This window comes from Pipistrellus hanaki (assembly GCF_964339955.1).
Source record: "Pipistrellus hanaki genome assembly, chromosome: 3".
Classification (NCBI taxonomy): Eukaryota; Metazoa; Chordata; class Mammalia; order Chiroptera; family Vespertilionidae; genus Pipistrellus; species Pipistrellus hanaki.
In genome coordinates, this window is record NC_140505.1 from 180206122 (window position 1) to 180225104 (window position 18983).

Sequence of the window (18983 nt, forward strand, 5' to 3'; positions counted from 1 at the left end):
ACGGGTTTGCTGGGGGAAGCAGAATCCTCACGGGAAAGAAAAGCAGGAGAGAACGAAGGGAGAGCTTCCTGGACGACGAAGCTCCCTCTGACCCGGCTTCTGCTGCTCCTTGGTTCCATCCTCCTGCTTCCCTGGGCCTCAGTTTCCCCAGCTGTAAACCAGGGGCTGGGCTAAGTGGTTCCCAGGTTCCCTTCTTTCTGGAAAATTCCAGGGTTTTCTGAGGATAGTTCTACCCTGTCAGGGGCAGGGCGTCCGAAACCACCCTGCAGGTATCCCCCCTTCCTCAGTCCACAGAGTGCATCACCAACCAGGCCCCTCCTCCACACAGGCCTCTTTCCTTCAGCTCCTGTGGCAGTGACCCCTGTGGGTCAGAACAGTGGTTAAGAGTGCAGGCTCTGTGTCTCAGACACTGAGTTCAAATCCAGGCTCTTCCAATAAAAAGCCAGGGGGCCTGCCCTGGCCAGCCTGGCTTAGTAGGTTGGGCGTCATCAAGGTTGCCGGTTCGATTCCCAGGCAGGGCACATGCCTGGGTTGCAGACTTGATCCCCAGTAGGGGATGTGCGGGAGGCAACCGATCCATGTTTCTCTCTCTTCTTCTCCTTTTCTCTCTCCCTAAAAATCAATTTAAAAATATATTTTTTTAAATCCAGGGGGCCTTGGGAAAGGGCCTTCACCTCCTTGTGCCTCAGCTTCTTCATCTGCACTATAGGACTCCTAAGAGTAATGCCCTTATGGGGCCGTTGGAAGATTAGATGAATTGAATGGTGCTCAGCACCTAGTAAGTGCTCAATAAATGTTCACTTTTTATTGCTGTAGGCATTACCTGCCTGTAGCTACACGATTCCCATTTGGCCTCAGTGCAGTTTTCCTTTCTCTGTTCAATGTTTCCGGGTTGGTTTGAAATTCTCGTTGGACGCTCTGTGCCTGCCAGCATGCATGAGGGCTTAAAAGTGGCTCCGTCACAAAACCGCGTCTCTTGGCTCTCAGCTTTGGGAAGAAGATGGAGCGTGGGCTAGACAGAAGTAGTCTTTAAAAAAAAAAATCCCATGTTAGCTTTAAGATTTCAATCCAGTCTGGAGTTAGCTTAATCAGGAAATTACTCACGTCTCCCGCTACCCAGGCCAAGTCAGTGGGTACCCTGCGCCTCTCTTCATGTGCCAAACATGCCCCAAGTGAGAGGTGGCAAATGTCCCTGGTCCCCCGCCAGAAATCACCTCAGTCGGACACACCAAGACGCCGCTCTCTGTGAGTGTGAACCCTGAGAGCAGAGAGAATGGAAGCCATTGGCCTGTGAGGAGCCTGTGTCTGCAGCCCCAGCCCCCACACTGCTTCCACAAAGCATTTTCTCTGACTCAGCCCTCAGCAGATGACCCCCTCACCATCCCCAGCCAGGCATCGCCTCCTCTGACCTCCATTCTAGGAAGACCTCTCAGGCTTCCACTTTCCGGGACCGGTTTTAATGAGGATGAGCCGCGAGGGAGGACAGGAAAGAGAACATGGCCCAGGATCTGTGGGAGTCACATACCTCAGTGTTTCCTCTTTTTTTTTTTTTCTTTTTTTTTTAATTTTAGGCAACAACACAAAACACAAAGTGGAACATGTCATTTTTTGAGTTCCGTTCACGTTGGTCCTCTGATAAGAGTATGGATTTAAAAGTCAGGGCAGCCTCTGAGTTTGGGTCCCAGCTCTGCCTCTTCCAGCTCTGAGACCTTGCACAGGTCATTGCATCTCTCTGATCCTCTTCCTTGGCTTTAAAATGAGAACAAGACCAGCTTGTCAACAAAGAATTAGGTTCATGGCTAAGACATCTAGAGCCATACCTGCTACAAGGGGATCACCCTTTGTCCCCGTCTCCCAAAAAGTAGCTGATATTACACTCTTTTATTGTTGTTGTTGTTATTGTTGTTGTTGTTCTAAAATACTGTTATCATGTCCCTACCGAAGCTTGCGTGTGATTCCTTCTGGAGAGAAGCTATTTCCTCCTTTCCCTGATGGGACAGGCATTGGTGTTTAGCATCTGAAAACATAACATTTCCTTCAGACGGGAGAGGGCCTCTCACTGTTTCAGTCAAGTGTTTACACCGATTGCATCCTAAGTCCTCCATCAACAAGGCATTTCCAGCGGGAGGTAGGCCTCGAATCAGGAGTTGTTTTCTATCCCCCAAAGCGAACAAGACTTCCTTGACTCTTTACTTCTATTCTGGCAAAGGCAGGAAGGGCCTCGGTGCTCAGAAGGTTTTCCATGAGTCTGGAAGTTCTTCCGGGAGCAGGGCTGAGCATCGCTTTTGCTCATGCCTAGCAGAAAGCCTGAGATATATCGGTTGATGGACATACGGATTGTGTTGTGCCTGAAACCATTCCTCCCTGTCTGCAGAGCCTTTCTTGGCCAGAGCCTTTGGAAAGAGGCCCAATGCACCATTTTACTCTCTCCTGCGGGCACAGCGTTAGGGTTGCTGCGTTTGTTTTGGATAGCTTCATTTTTCACGGTGGGGTTTTGAAGAAACCCAGTGCCAGTCTGAAGTTTCTGTCATTTAAATGTTTCCAGAACTTGGGCTTCTCTTTTTTGAACTTCTGAAATGTTTCAGGTACCTCGGATATTTTTTTTATGAAAAAGAAAACCCAAATAAATCTTGTGAGATTATGATTAGGCAATGTTGATTTTCCAAATAAGAATGGATAAATGTAAACACCTTAATTCTGAAGGTAGGGGCTACTTGAGGCTGCTGTTTTTAAATGGAACCATCGTAAATCTCTGGTAAGGTTTTCTTTCCCTCTATCATTCCTGGAAATATCAGTGATTCCTAGATGCATTTTGGTTGTGGATGATTTCAGTCATTTGTTGTCACAAAATGAAAAATAGTAGGATAAATAGAAGTATTCTGTTGCCTGAGGTAGCTGGTAATGCCTGAGAGAGACGGTAATCAGCAGCTTCACCTAGACCAGTGGTGGGCAAACTCATTAGTCAACAAAGCCAAATATCAACAGTACAACTTCCAAAGATTGAAATTCCAAAGATTGAAATTTCTTTGGAGAGCCACATTTTTTAAACTTAAACTTCTTCTAACGCCACTTCTTCAAAATAGACTCGTCCATGCAGTGGTATTTTGTGGAAGAGCCACACTCAAGGGGCCAAAGAGCCTCATGTGGCTCACGAGCTGCAGTTTGCCGACCACGGACCTAGAACACTAGACAATTAGGCAGTTCCACTCTCCCCCAGTCTCACTAAAAACAAACCAGAATGTGTACCTGGGCAGTGGCGGCTCTCAGTCCTTTTACAAGAAGAGCCGTACGATGTGGCAAGACTATTTACTAGGGGAATCACAACCACAAATCCAACTATTCCATCACCACCCACTTAATTGAGGAAAACTACAGGGAGAAGCAAAATAGTCTTAACAAATGGAAGCCCTGACACTTAAAGAAATAGGTTTAATAAAGCAAAAACAACTGCCACTAGAAGTTACTGGTGTCCAAATACATCTTCCAGGACATTCACCCTATTGAAAGATCACCTCAGATATATCTGCTCTTAAATGCTTTTTCATCTGTGGCCTTTGTGACAAGTGATTTTCAAAATTTAACACCCTCCAATGGACATATCCGGGGTTACGTGAAATTTCCAGCATTCGAGGTATAACTCTTCCCCATTCTTTCCCATTAAGGGATGTCTCCGACTCCAAGTGAGTGGGAGCATCCTTGATGCAAGCAACACTACTAATAGGAATGCTTAGTTGTAAGAGTTGAACCTACTATGACTGCTTAAAGCAGAAAAATAAAACTTCGGGGGAGGGATCCTGTATAGGCAGAGGTTACCAAATCCTTTTTCCTTCCTCATGAGAATTTGACCTGGGTTCATTTGCGAACTCTGTTTCTCTAGAAATCTGCTAAAATTTTCAGTATTAATCGTGTTATTAAGCAACATGGCTTGTGGTCAGATTGAACCTAGATGGCTAAATTAGATCTGGTTTGATAGTACTATAAATACTTCACAAAAAATCCAGAGCTTGGGGCTGCTTGGAATTTATTGACTCTTATAACTGGCAATGTTTGTACAGGAGCCTCGGCAGCTGTTTTTTATGGAGTTGTTACAAGAGATATCGGGGTTCAGCCCTAACCAGTTTGGCTCAGTGGATAGAGCCTTGGCCTGCAGACTGAAGGTTCGATTCAGGTCAAGGGCATGTACCTTGGTTGCGGGCACATCCCCAGTGGGAGGTGTGCAGGAGGCAACTGATCGATGTTTCTCTCTCATCGATCAACTGATCGATGTTTCTCTCTCATCAATGTTTCTAACTCTCTATCCCTCTCCCTTCCTCTCTGTAAAAAAAATCAATTATATATATATTTTAAAAAGACATATCAGGGTTCATAAACTAGGAAAGTTTTCACATCCCCCCAAGTGGATCTCATCTCCTTGCACCTGAGTGTCACCTGGATGGAAGATAGCTCTGGAATGCTTGGGGGAATTGCTATTAGGTCTTCTACTCAAAGGAAAATCTGATGGTGTCCCATGGTAGTCCCATGAGTCTAAATGTTTAGTGGAGCTTAAGGCTTCTGGTAGACATTGAAGCAGAGAACCAGGCTTTGAGGCTACACAAGCTGGAACAATGCCCAAGTTGCATCCCATCCAGCAGAGACTTCCGATTCTCCAGGGCTGGGCACAGACACTTGACCTCACACCACTGAGGCCGGGCATTGTACACTCCCAACAGGACCTCTGTCACCATTACCCCTGGAAGCTGAATGTCTCCGCTACCACCCTGTCAGCTCCATGTCACACCACTTGCTTCCCAGTCCGTGGAGCCAAGGTCACGTGCCAGCACCATAGCTGCAAGGGAGTCTGGGAAGCTGAATTTCTACCTTGTTGAGCAATGGATTAATCATATGGGAATATTGCAAACACAGTAAGATCATCAGTGATTCTGGGCAGCCAAAAAAGTTGACAAAGTTCCACCATACTCTTCTACTTTACTTTTTAAAATAAATAACTCACAAGTGAATCATCTGCACAATTTAGTGCTTTTGAGCGTTATTGGCCACACATCTCACGGGATCCTCGATAGCTGTTCCTGGCATCCTAAGCAGGGATGCAGAAGCCTATTCCCAGGGGAAGAATCCTACTTCCTCATCTTCCTGAGGGCAGTGATCACACCTGGCACAAAAGTTCCCCCACATACCCCGCCCAGTGCTAGAAGGGTTCTGGAGAAATTCAGAGTCTGTCAATGCATGAAACATGACAGAGGAGAGGACCATATATTAGCCCCGTTTTATGCAGAGCTGTATGTGAGCTTCTGTGGACTGGCCTGGCATCTCAACCACCATAAAAATGGTTCTAAGGGGAAAATAATTGTGTTGCATTCTAACATAATTAGAATTATGTTTTAAAACATGATTCATTTGTAACTTGAGCATCGCTGCAATTTATTTCATCTGGCGAGGGTGAAAACAAACTCTAATCCCAACAGTTTCAAACTGTAAGTTACAGCCTATTAATGGGCCATTAAATCAATGCAGTGCAGAGCCTGGCAAACTACACCCCACAGGCCAGCTCTGGCTCGCTGCCTGTTTTTATAAAGTTTTATTGGAACACAGCCACACTCGTTTGTTTACACATTGTTTATGGCTGCTTCTGCACTTTTGATTTAGCTGTGACAGAGATCAAATGGCCCGCGAGGCTGAAAATACTCTTTGGCCTTTTCCAGAAAAATTTGCTGAGCCCTGATGTTCTGAGTGGTAACCTGCATTTTTTTTTTAAAATGAGGTAGAATTTAATTAAAAATAAAATTAGAATATTTTACATGAGGTAAAGTAAGTATGTTTTAGGAAACTTTTTTTTGTTGTTGTTATATAATATTTACTGGCATTAATTAACTTTCCCAAAATCATGTAGCTAAAGTTGCAGAACTAGTATTTGAACTCTTAGAGTCAGACCCCGGTCTGTGCTTGTATTCATTAGTTAGTTTTGCTATCGATGGGCTGTAGTTTTAAAGAAATAATAATGTTTGATCCATCCCTAATCCCTAAAAATAATTTTAAATAATCTTCCTGACTGTTTATAGGATATAAGACTAATATACATATTAAATAAAATGTGGTAAGTACAAAGCAACAATAAAGAAGAAATTTTGGATCACCCGTGGTCTCTGCATTCAGGAATCAGTGCTGAGACCACATGGGGGGCATTTCCTTCCAATCTTAGTTTTCTGTTGAGATATAATTTTTTTGTTGTTGTTTCACAAAATAAACATACATAGTTTATCTCTATTATTGAATAATCTTCAAAAGCAAGATTTTTCAATGGCCTGTTCGATTATTGGACATGGGACTTAATGTCAAGGGAGACCTGGGAACAGGCATGCTGAATGTGCTTTATGTTGAGGATGATAAAACCGAGGCCTAGTGGGATGAGGGAAAATGTCTGGAGTCATAAGCACCTTTGCAGTGGACTTGCAAGGCAGTACAGCACCTCAGTGCCTTTGCACATGTTTTGCCCTCTTCCTGGAATCCTGTCTTCCTTCTGCTCCATCATCTGACCACCTCTATCATTTCATCCTTCAAGACTCGTTTTAGGCATCACCTCCTCCAAGAACCCTTTTCTACGACCTCAGGATGCACTGAGTGTCCATCCAAGGCCTAGTTCAGTGCATAGCACATAGTAAGTGCTCAATAAATGCTTGTGGAACTGAACAAAGCTGGGTCTGAAACCCAGAGAGCCATATTGCTGATGTCAACCTAGGCCAGCGTTTTTCAACCGCTGTTCCGCGGCACACTAGTGATTCCGGTCAAGTGCACATGCTCAGGTTGTGGGCTCGATCCCCAGTAGGGGGCGTGCAGGAGGCAGCCAATCAATGATTCCCTCTCATCATTGATGCTTCTATCTTTCTTTCCCTTCCTATCTGAAATCAAGAAAAATATATTTTTTCTTTTTAAAAAAAGAAGGGAGCCTAGTTCGTCATAAATATTTGGTAAAACTAGGTGGTGATAGCGGTTATTTTAAAAACCTGTTCTAAGATGATCAAAACATGGAAACGTGGAATATGATTCGGCAGTGATCCCTATCCTCACTCTTTACCCGAATGCTTGGGGGAGTGCTGATTATCATGGGCTCTTTTACCTAAAAGGGGGGCCTGCATTGAGTCTTGTTGAAAAACGCTGGCCTAGGTTGACATCAGCAATATGGCTCTCTGGGTTTGCCGTAGGTGCAGACAAGACAAGAATTTTATAATTTTTCACTATTTTGTTTACTTAATATTTCATAATAAAGTAATTATAAAATACTTTCTTTGTGTTTATTTGATTCCTATTCAAGAGAATTACTTTATATATAGTCAATATAGGCACAGAGTTAAATTTTTTAACATTTTCTAATGGTGGTGTGCCTCGTGATTTTTTTCATGAAACAAGTGTGCCTTTGCCCAAAAAAGGTTGAAAAACACTGACCTAGGCAGCCCTCAGCCTAGTACTGGCTTTGTTCCCTTGCCCCAGGCCCCAGACTTCACCTATAAACAGAAATAATAAACCTATTTCATGGAGTAATTTCAATGACTAGTGAACTAACTTCTGTAAAAGCCATCACAATCATGGAAACATAGCAGTTGATCCATTAATGGCAAGAATTATGATTTACTCCTTTAATCTAGGTTGACCTATTCTTAGATATTATTAGAGATTTTGACTGGCACTCAGTATGTGGCAGGCCCTGCTCTATACCCTTTATATGTAGTAACTAATTCAACCTTCACAGTCCCCCTTGAGGTAGGAGCTAGCCTTACCTCTCCCCATTTTACAGATGAGGAAACTGAGATGCAGCGAGGTCATGCAGCTTCACATAGGGGCAGGTCTGTGAGTATCAAAAATATCAAGTGAATGCTGGGTGGGTATAGGGGAGGGAGCTCTACCCTAAGGCAACAGCATGTATAACATGGGAGCAGGAAGATGAGAGAAAAGAAAAGGAGATCTTGTTTGGAAAAGGTGTTGGATACAGCAACGAACTTGACTGGAAGGAAAGTTGAGAGACTGGCCAATGCATCAAGACTTTCTCTTATAGCCCTGACCGGTTTGGCTCAGTGGATAGAGCATCAGCCTGAGGACTGAAAGGTCCCAGGTTCAAGGTCATATGCCCGGGTTACGGGCTTGATCTCAAGTAGGGGGCATGCAGATGCAGTCCATCAATGATGCTCTCTCATCACTGATCTTTCTATCTACCTCTCCCTTCCTTTCTGAAATCAATAAAAATATACTTTGAAAAAAGAAGACTTTCTCCTATAAGCAGTGAAGAGCCAGGAGGGGATTCAAAAAGGAAAATGAGCCGAAACCAGTTTGCTCCGTGGATAGAGCATCGGTTTGTGAACTGAAAGGTCCCAGGTTCGATTCCGGTCAAGGGCATGTACATTGGTTGCAGGCACATCCCCAGTAGGAGGTGTGCAGGAGGCAGCTGGAAAAAAAAATCAATAAAAATATATTGGGGGGAAAAAAGAGGGGTGGGGGGGGAGATGAGACCAGAACTGTGTCTGACACCTCCTAAGCTCTCCTTAACAGCAGCATTAGGATACCAGAAGGAAAGTAATCGACATTTGATGAGCACCTACTATGTGCTATGTACTGTGGAGGCACTTTACTTAACAGAATTTAATTGAATCCTTACATCAACTTCGTGAAGTAGAAATGTCTTCATCTACAGATGAGACAATTAATTCTAATTGCCGCTCAGTAGGAAAAGGCTATTTGGAAGCTTTTTCAGGTAACATTAAAGACCTTCACAGCATGTTAATTATATCTCTGGATTTTTTTTCCTCCTGGAGCCAGAATGCCTGGGTTAATATCTTGGTTTTAACTCTTATTAACTGTGTGACTTTGAACAAGTTACTAAACCATTCCAAGTCTCAATTTTTTTATCAGCAAAAAGGGAGATACCATAGATTCTATTTCAGAGGGCTGTTAAAGAATGCTTCGATATTTGTGTGTGTGTATGTGTGTGTGTGTGTGTGTGTGTGTGTGTGTGTGTATTTACATCTCACTTAAAACCCAGCACACATTAGGCTCTTTGTGGATAATGGCCATTATTATTCTCACTGTCGTGGTGCTTATCACCTGGATGAGCATGACAGAGGGCTTCTCAAACATCAATGTGCACTTGAACCTCCTGGGAGCTCGTTAAAATGCAGATTCTGTTCCTTAGGGTTGGGGTGGGGCCTGATATGCTTTCTTTCTAACAAGCTCCCGGGTGAAGTGATGCTGCTGGGCCATCAGCCACTCTGTGAATAACAAGATGTCACATTCTTTGTGTGTTTGTCATTCATGTCCCCAACCTACGCCAATCCCCATGTTTAAGTTACATACGGGCAAAAAATAAGCTTTCATGGTGACTTTTGCTCTCCGGTAGAGCTTGGCACATAACAGGTGCCTCGTAAACATGTCCCAGGCTTTGGGGGCTGGAAGGAGCCTTGCAGGGCCTCTGCTCCCCTAACCTTATGAGATGCCAGATAGCCAGATCCCTCTGCTATTTCCACGATGGAAGGATTCCAGAGATCCGCCCTGGCCAGTCTGCAGGATGCTCAGGCTTTGGAGCAGCGGCCAAGGGAAGATGCTGAGCATGGAATATAATGATCATCTTTAGTCTCGAGAGGAGGCCAACAGATCTAAAGCAGCTCAGGGCGAGAAAATTAGCGACAAACGTGCAAGGGAAGGATGCGGCAGGAGTGACAGGTGTCCTCCCCGAGGAGAGGCAGCAGGCAAATCCTGAGCCTCAGGCTGTTAACACCTCCACCTCCAGGGCTTCTCAAGCAGCTTAGGCTCCGTTACCCAGGCCTGTTCCCCCTCCCTGCTCCCCCCACTGCAGGTGACAAGCCACGGGGCTCATGTTTAACATCAGCTCCCTCCGCTAACATGGGGTTAGTGCAGGGGCTGCACTTGCTCATGTCAATATGGAGGGCTTTTCTGAATCCTGGGTAACTGGCTGCCAGCAGTCTGGTCTGGCCTAACCAGCTTCTTCTTATTTTATGGGAAAAGGACAGACATTCTTACCTTTATTGGCACCAAGACAGTAGTCACTAGTCATGGGAGGCTATTTGGATTTAAATTAATTAAAATTAAATTAAATTAAAGCTTTGATTCCCCAGTACCACGAGCTTCCTTTCAAATGCCCAGTGGCTACAGGTGGCTAGTGGTTTCTGTGTTGGACAGTGCAGATATAAGATATTTCCAGCATCATAGGAACTTCTACTGGACAGCATTGAACGAGACTCAATGCAGGCCCCCCCTTTTAGGTAAAAGAGCCCATGATAATCAGCACTCCCCCAAGCATTCGGGTAAAGAGTGAGGATAGGGATCACTGCCGAATCATATTCCACGTTTCCATGTTTTGATCATCTTAGAACAGGTTTTTAAAATAACCGCTATCACCACCTAGTTTTACCAAATATTTATGACGAACTAGGCTCCCTTCTTTTTTTAAAAAGAAAAAATATATTTTTCTTGATTTCAGATAGGAAGGGAAAGAAAGAAGCATCAATGATGAGAGGGAATCATTGATTGGCTGCCTCCTGCACGCCCCCTACTGGGGATCGAGCCCACAACCTGAGCATGTGCACTTGACCGGAATCAAGCCTGAGACCCTTCAGTCTACAGGCTGATGCTCTATCCACTGAGCCAAACCAGCTAGGGCTAGGCTCCCTTCTAAGTGCATTAGCCACTGAGGCCTCACAGGAATCATACGCATAGAGTAGCACCTTCAAATTCTAGGCCTACAAGAACTTAGCCTTCTTGATTTAATATACTTCCCAACTTCACAGTCACCCTCGGAGAGACTGTCATTCTGCCTCTTTCCCAGATGAGGAGAGTGAGGCTTGGAGGAGTTCAAGGACATGCCCAAGGTCACACAGTGAAGCTAGTCAGTGGCTGGGCTGGAGATTGAGCCCACGCACTGAGATTCCAGAGTCCGTGTCCTCTGTGTCCCATGTGGCCCGGGTCTGGCATAGTTTGCTCCCATGTCTGTCGCTGCTGCCAGACTTTGAGCTCCTCCAAGGCGGGGCCTGGGCTTTAATCGTCCCTTGCTCGCCCGGGCAGCCAGCCGGGGCCTGGCACAGAGTCAGTGGGGGGTGGAAAGAACAGTGTGGGCGCCTGGCAGCAGGAGAATGGAGCAGGAAGTGCAGCCGGGCCCAGTGAGAAGGTTCCTGCAAGAGCCCCGCAGACAGATGACAGGCGCATGGCCTGAGCGCATGCCATCCTCGGTGCCCCCAGTGAGACGTGCCAGCGCGGCCCCCATCTGTTGCTGAGTGGTCCTGAGGAAAGCTGCAGGAGCCTCTGGGGTTTCCAGGTCTTTCTTATTTGCCTGGACCTGGCCGCCCTCTGCAGCCCTGTGTCCGGGATCTCGAGCACTGTACCCAAGTGTTCTGAACAGGCAGCAAATACTTTTTAAAGAATATGAGCAGCCCAGCCCAGGTGGTTCATTCATTGAATGTCAACTATGAACCAGAAGGTCACAGTTCGACTCCTAGTCAGGGCACACGCCCAGGTTGTGGGCTCGATGCCCAGTGCAGGATGTACAGAAGGCAGCCATCAATGATTCTCTCACATCATTGATGTTTCTCTCTCTCTCTCTCACCCTTCCTCTCTGAAATCAATATATATATATATATTGGAGGCCCAATGCACAAAATTCGTGCAAGAGTAGGCCTTCCTTTCCCCGGCTGCCAGCACTGGCTTCGCTCTGGCATCCAGGACCAAAGCTTCCCTCTTCCACCCGGAATCCGGGCTTTCCTTCAACCAGAGGCTGGCACCCAGGACCCAGGCTTCCCTCGCAGAGGGAGGCCCTGTTCACCCCCTCCCCCTAACCCCCACTCTCCTGCAGCCCGCAGGTCAGTTATAGCAGCTCACAGCAGTTATAGCAGCTTACCTCGGCCCTCGCAGCCCCGGCTTTGTATGGAAGGTCGTCCAGAAGGACGTCTGGTCTAGTTAGCATATTACACTTTGATTATTATAGATGAGGAACAGGAGCAGAACTTCACCCTTAAAACTGCCCAGTGCAAACATGGCAGGGGCCAGGGGAGCCCACGTGCCTGGGAACAGAAAGGCCAGAGGGAAGCTCTCCCAGCTGAGCCACTCCCAAACCTCTGCCCCACGCCAAGTTCCCGCTCCTTACCATCCCTTCAGAAGTCATGGATTGGCAGCTGCCAGCACACAGCGGGCGACCCGTGTTGTGGCAAACAGCCCAGGCGGTGCAGCTGGTCATCTGCCCGGTAGACAGGGTGTCGGGGTTGGTTTTATGTTCCTCGAAGTCTGACTCCCTGGAGCAGCCTGTGGGCGTCTGTGTGCAGCCTGGTGTTTGTGCTGATTTCACCCTCCTCCTCCCTCCCACCAGCGTGTTCTCCTCACGGGCTGCTCACAATGCACACAGGGAGCTGGGAATTCAAAGGTTCATCTTCTCCTGTTTCTACTAAAAGTTGTGCATGCTCATTTTTCAAATTTGAGGAAGGCCAAAGAAAACATAAGAAAGAAATTTTTAATTATCTACAGTTCAGCTACCCAGAGGTAGCCAGAATGATAATTGGACATATTTTATTGTCTTTCTTTTCAAAAAAAATACAAATAGTGAGGCTTTTTTAAATAGTTGTACTGGGCATACATGTAATTTTATATCTTTTTAATTTCACTTAGTATGAGCTTTTTTTTTTTTTTTCCTACAAAACATTCGTAAGCATCATTTTTTAATGACTGCAGAATATTCCGTCTTGTGGACGCACCATCATTTGCCTACCAGTTCCAGGTTTCCTGGTCGTTTGGGTTGCTGCCAGTTTGTGAAATGCAGCTTTAAAGCTGTCCACAGTCGCATGACTAAAATACCAGCTTAGAGGGAACTGCTATAAAAAGAGTAGTCTTCCCGGAGGTGAGCAACTGAGGAGTCATTTCACGTGGCCTCCGCTGGCCTGTGTGAGGGAGAAATTGCAGAAGGAGGGCCCCGTGAGGCTGGCTGACCCACCCCAGCCCTGGCTGTTCTCTCCCAGAAAGAAATGTTTTGCGGGAAACGCAAGGAGGGTGACACCCTTCTGGCCTGGGAGGTCTCCGGCCACAGTCATTACCAACATCTCTTATGGCAAGCCCTGCATGGTGTCCAGGGCTCGTCCGCACATCCAGGCTGCCTGGATTCTGGAAGTGGGAAGACCAGCCAGGGTTGCTTTTCCCTACAAAAGGCTTGAGGTTTTCCCAAAGCCTGGGCGGCCAGAGGGAAACCAGAGGGTAGTTCTAGGGACCCCTGGGAAGCCCCGCCCCCTTCCTGGGTTCCTGGATGGCTTCCAGAATGGAGAGGAGACACTGAGAAGCATCAGAAAGCTAGTCTTGAGCGAGCACCCTGTGCCAAGTTCATTGCATACACACTTGGCCACATGTATAGGTTAGGAAATCTCCACGGTTCCAGAAATCATTTGTTTGTTGGTTTGGTGGTTGTGTTTATCATTCTGCTGTGTACATTGTGGCTCTGTGTTTATGTTTTCCCTGAATATATACTGAGTGGCTAGATTATTATGATCTCTGAACACATAATAATCTGACTCAGATATATATATTAGAGGCCTGGTGCATGGGTGGGGTCTGACCAACCTGGCCAGGGGGAGGGAACTTGGGCGGTTGGCCAGCCTGCCTGCTGGTCAAACTCCTGGTTGGTCCAGGGGACAATTTGCATATTAGCCTTTTATTATATAGGCTAGACACTGAGTGGCCAGATTATTATGTGTTCAGAGATCATAATACTCTGGTGACTCGGTGTGCATCACCCGTGGCTGTTTCCTCGGTTGGTTCTTTCACATCGCTGTGTGAGCCTGTGGAGATCCAGCCGCCGGGCTCAGGCTCGCCCAGGAATGTAGGCAGAACGTGCTGGTGGAAGGAGGTGGATGTTTTCCCCAAGCTGCTGTTCTCACTGAACAGTTCGATGCCAAGGCTGGAGCAAGCCCTCTGCGGTCTTGGTCACAAGGCTCTCCATTAGTTCCTTACACAGAATCCCTCCCCTCCCACGGCACTCCCCAGGCACGGCTGCAGAATGTGGAAGGAACATTTTTTTAAAAAAATATGTTTTTATTTATTTCAGAGACAGGAAGGGAGAAGGAGGGAGAGAGAGAAAGAAACATCGATGAGAGAGAAATATCTATCGGCTGCCTTCTGCATGCCCCCTACTGAGGATAGAGGCTGCAATCTGGGCATATGCCCTGGCCGGGAATCGAGTCAGCAACCTCCTGGTGCATGGGCTGATGCTCAGTCAACTGAGCCACACCGACTGGGCTGGAAACAACATGTTTGTGAAGAAAAAAGGAAACTAGTAAATAGGCAAAACCAAGGGCCAACTTGCTGAACAGACTGACATGGACAGCAGGTTTCACTGCCTCCAAACTCCTCCCCTGGAGGCCTGTCCCCACCTCAGGCCCCAGAGCACTTTATAAGCTCATCTCACAAGGCCCGTGTCAGGCCAGCCTTGCATTATAGTTATCTGACTTTCCTTCCAATGGCCCGTGTGCTCCAACCCACCAATCAAAAGTGATGACCAAACATGTATGCAAGGATAAAGAAGGACAGTCAAACAGACTTACTGCAACAGACGCTGCCCTGGGAAATTGGGGGAGTGTGGCCACACTGAAACTCTCTTGCTAGATAGAATACCAGATCCAAGTTCTAAATCCCTGTGTCCTCCACAAAACTCAGCACAGACCCCCTTGCTCCAAGGAGATAATCAGCGAACAGTGGACACGCTAAGTGATCATCTATTCTATCAATGGCACAGATGTTAGTTAAAATGAATAATTTGAATTGAACTGAACTGAATTGGGCTTCCCTGAGCTGAACAGAACCAGGTCTCCTCTTAGAACGGACTGCATACAATTTTGGAATCTTGTCCCAAAAGCCCCCGGCACAGTGACGCTGTGGCCAGCCCTTCCCATTTGTACCAGTTTCGTCTGGTGGCGAATATGTACAGAGGACATCCGAATCCTAGAGAAATGTGGCCTCACTGGCCACCCATCATTTCTGACTTTCCCAGAGTGCAGTCTTTGGAGAGTCACTGGGATTTATTCTGGGCCGTGGCTGCGGTCCTGGGCCTGAGTTTTAATGTAGTTTTTACTCAAGCCTGGTTCTCATTGAATCTTAATTATGTGGAATTCCAACCCTTCATACAACTGAAATAACCACATTTAGCTATTTTTATCAATTTACTTGAGTCTTTATAAAATCATTGCAGTGAACTGTCACCCAGAATAAAGTGGGAAACCCACTGGAATTTAAGTGAGGCAAGTTCTCAAGATTCAACCTCACAGTCATTGATTCACTTAACAAATGTTCATGCACTCAAAGAGTCTTTCTGTCAGAAACTTGGAAACTGTTTTATTTTATTTTATTTTATTTTTAAGATATAACTGACATACAGCATTATATTGGTTTCAGGCATGCAACCTAATGATGCAACATAATGATTCGGTTACTTCTGTATATTGCAAAGTGATCACCACATAAGTCTAGCTGACATCCATCCCCTCACATAGTTACAAATTTTTTTTTTCTTGTGCTGAAAACCTTTCCATCTACTCTCTCAGCTGCTTTCAAATAGACGGCACGGTCTGGTTAACACAGCCACCCACAGTGCGGTACTCCACACCCCCCTTCACTCCAAGAACGTGGTCTGAGGACCTGGGAAGTGCTGGGCACCGGACCACGTGCTGGGGACACACCGAGCGCAGGAGAGGTCTCTGCCCTCGTGGAGCTGGCAGCCCAGGGGAGGAGACAGGAAGTCCAGGGAGCTGCTGTACAATGTCCTCTTGAGTAGTGGCAGGTACTGCGGTGTGCAAGTTGGGGGCGATACAAAGATGAGTCATTCGTGCGCCCACAGTGTTGTCGGGTTGGTAGTGAAGACATAAATTATGACAATAAGTAAATGGTACTGCAGAATTCTCTGGGGGCCCTGGACCTAGGTGGTTAGAGCACCGGCCCATGGACTGAAGGGTCATGGCTTCGATTCCCGGTCAAGGGCACATACTTCTATTCCAGGTCATGGCACATGCCCAGGTTCTGGGCTCAATTCCTAGTTGGGGGTGAGCAGGAGGCAGCTGATCAATGATTCTCTCTCATCATGGATGTTTCTATCTCTCGCTTCCTCTCCTTCTTCTCTGAAATCAATAAAAATAAATTTTTAAAAATAAAAATAAAAACAGCTGCAATTTACAGAGAACCTTCTGCGTGCCAGGCAAGCCTGCCAGGCACATATTACCCCATTTTCGGTCAGAACTTTGAGCTCATTGGCCAAGTGACTCGCTGAGATTTGCTCACTGACCCATGTAACTGGCAACACCAGGATTAAAAACCAAAAACCGTCTGACTCTGGAGCCTGCACTCTTGGAAATAGCCATTAATTTCACTTGGCAAATATCGGCACTCCCTGTCCTGAGCATAATAATAGGAAGGGGTGACCTACGATGAATAAGCATGGTTCCTAAGTCCCAGGGCTCCCCATGCTAGTGTTTGGATGGTGAAGTCAACACCCAGGCATTGTGATAATGAGTACTTGGCTTTGGCTCATAGCCTGGCTGTTCCAGAAGGGGAAAGTGATTTATGTTTGACCCATTGCATGAGCTGTTCAAGCTGGTAGCATTGGGTCAAGCCCAAGCAGGAGCCATCTGACAGAATCCGTGTTTGGGAAAGGAGGTCTATTCCCTGGAGGATAAAAGCGGAGGCAGGGAGGCTGGTGGAAAGATGGAAGGTGTGAGACTGTGTGTATAATCAGATTTGAGTAACGCAAAGCTTCCAACTTGGACACGTCCCAGGACTGAGCAGAGAGAACTACAGCAAGTCTGAGAGGCTGGAAAGCTAGAAGCAAGATAAGAACAGGTGTCAGAAACAGATGGGCAGCCCAGCCTGTACACTGAGCCTGTGTGCAGGAGCTCCCCCTTCAGGCAGCATGTGGTATTGCTGGCGGACCTAAAAGGAAATGGAGGGGAAGGACCCTGGCAAGCGGAGCCATTTTTGTTAGCAGATTTCCCTTCCTAGTTGTGTTTTCCTTAACCTGGTGTTTAAATTGGTAACAGCTTAGGTTAAGTGTGTTAGATGCCTGATGTACAGGAAGAAACCTGAATGTAGTTCTCCCATATAATTGTACTTTTTTTAATATATATATATTTTATTGATTTTTTTACAGAGAAGAAGGGAGAGGGATAGAGTGTTAGAAACATCGATGAGAGAGAAACATTGACCCGTTTTCTCCTGCTCACCCCCCACCAGGGATGTGCCTGCAACCAAGGTACATGCCCTTGACCAGAATCAAACCTGGGACCCTTCAGTCCAAAGGCCAACGCTCTATCCACTGAGCCAAACCGGTCTTGGCTATGTAAGATTGCACCATGTAATCTTCACCAAAAGACAGTTCACAAAAAGGGTCTTCTCTGACTTTAGCCAGTTCAGTCCAGGGCTGATGCTCCTCGCCCTTTCTGATGACCTGAATCCACTGAGGAACTTTTAAACACAACCTATAGCCAAGTCTAGGCTTATGCCTGGGAAAAGGAATGAACTGTGCTCCGAGCAGTCAGGGTCTTTCCGTTCACCTGGTCACATCTGTAAACGAGAGCGCTCATTATGTAAATGTACCTGGGGGTACGGAGAAGAGCACAGGAATCATTGCCTTTTCCTACTGGAGCTGATCTTAGAGTTCGTATAGCCCAGCCTCCTCACTTCTCAGAGGAAGAACTGAAGCCCTCAGTACTCAGTGACTCACTCAGTGCCACACGGGTCTTTGGAGAAGTGATATGATAATGCCTACACACGTGAGCTTTGGCTTCTGGCAGCCCCAACAGTTATAGTATTCCATATAAGTTATTGCACGTTGCTAAGCCTCAGTTTGCTCATCTGTAAAATAGGGACACTAATAAGTATCTTCCAAGGATCCTATATAATAAAAGCTTAGTATGCTAAGTGTCCAACCTTTCGTTCAACCATTTGACCAGTTGCTATGATGCACACTGACCACCAGGGGGCAGATGCTCCAAACGGTAGGTTAGCTTGCTGTTGAGTCTAGCCGATAGGGACTGGGCAAGATGGACCTGACACGCCCTGGAGCCTTCTCACGGTCCCTCCCTGGCCTGATCATGCACTGGTGAGGTCCTTCAGCCTGGCCTGTGCTCTCCAACCTGGGACCCCCTCAGGGGATGTTGGAGAGCAGTTTGGCCCGATCCTCACAGGCCAGGCCAAGGGACCCCACTGGTGCACGAATTCGTGCACCGGGCCTCTCGGTTTTTAATAATTAAATGAAATATTTCATATAAAGTTTTGTACAGTGCCTGGGACATTGTAAGCACTCGAGAAATGATGGATGGTCTAAAATCTTGAAAATTCTGATGATGGTGAGATCATGATATTGGAAAAACAAGGCAAAACTCCAGGTGGCTTCATATCTCCTGTCGCCCTCTTTCCAAACCCATTCTACGAGGATTCTTGTCTGGAGTTATGCTGACCTGAAGCACATCCTTTGGACTACAGACTACATGGCTGTTTAAAGCTGAACAAATTAAAACGGAATAAAATTAGAATTTTGGCAACTCAGTTGCATCACCCACATTTTTAAATTTTGTATTTTTATTGATTTCCGAGAAGAAGGGAAAGGGAGAGATAGAAACATCAATAATGGGAGAGATTCATTGATCAGCTGCCTCCTGCGTGCTCCCTCCTGGGGATCGAGCTGGAAACACGGGCCCGTGCCCTGACCGGGATTCAAACTGTGACTTCCTGGTTCATAGGTCGATGCTCAACCACTGAGCCATGCCCGGCCGGACGCATCACCCACATTCTAAGTGCTCAGCAGCCATCAGTGGTTTGTGGCTGTTGTACTGGGCGGTGCAGACAGAATATTCCCATGGTAGCAAGAACTCCTACTGGAGGCTGCCTTTGTGGCTCCCTCCCTCCCCGCCAACTTCCTTATATCGGTACTTTTGTTATTTATGTATTTCCAAATATTTTACTATCACTTT

The 18983-nt window shown here is 46.4% G+C and overlaps 1 protein-coding gene across 3 annotated transcripts in view; it reads left to right on the forward strand.

The window, feature by feature from the left end:
• The window catches only part of ABTB3 (ankyrin repeat and BTB domain containing 3), a gene marked incomplete at its 5' end in the record, with an annotated part of 237531 nt that overhangs the window by 146677 nt on the left and 71871 nt on the right, over positions 1-18983 (forward strand). The gene's annotated exons all lie outside the window — the stretch shown is intronic.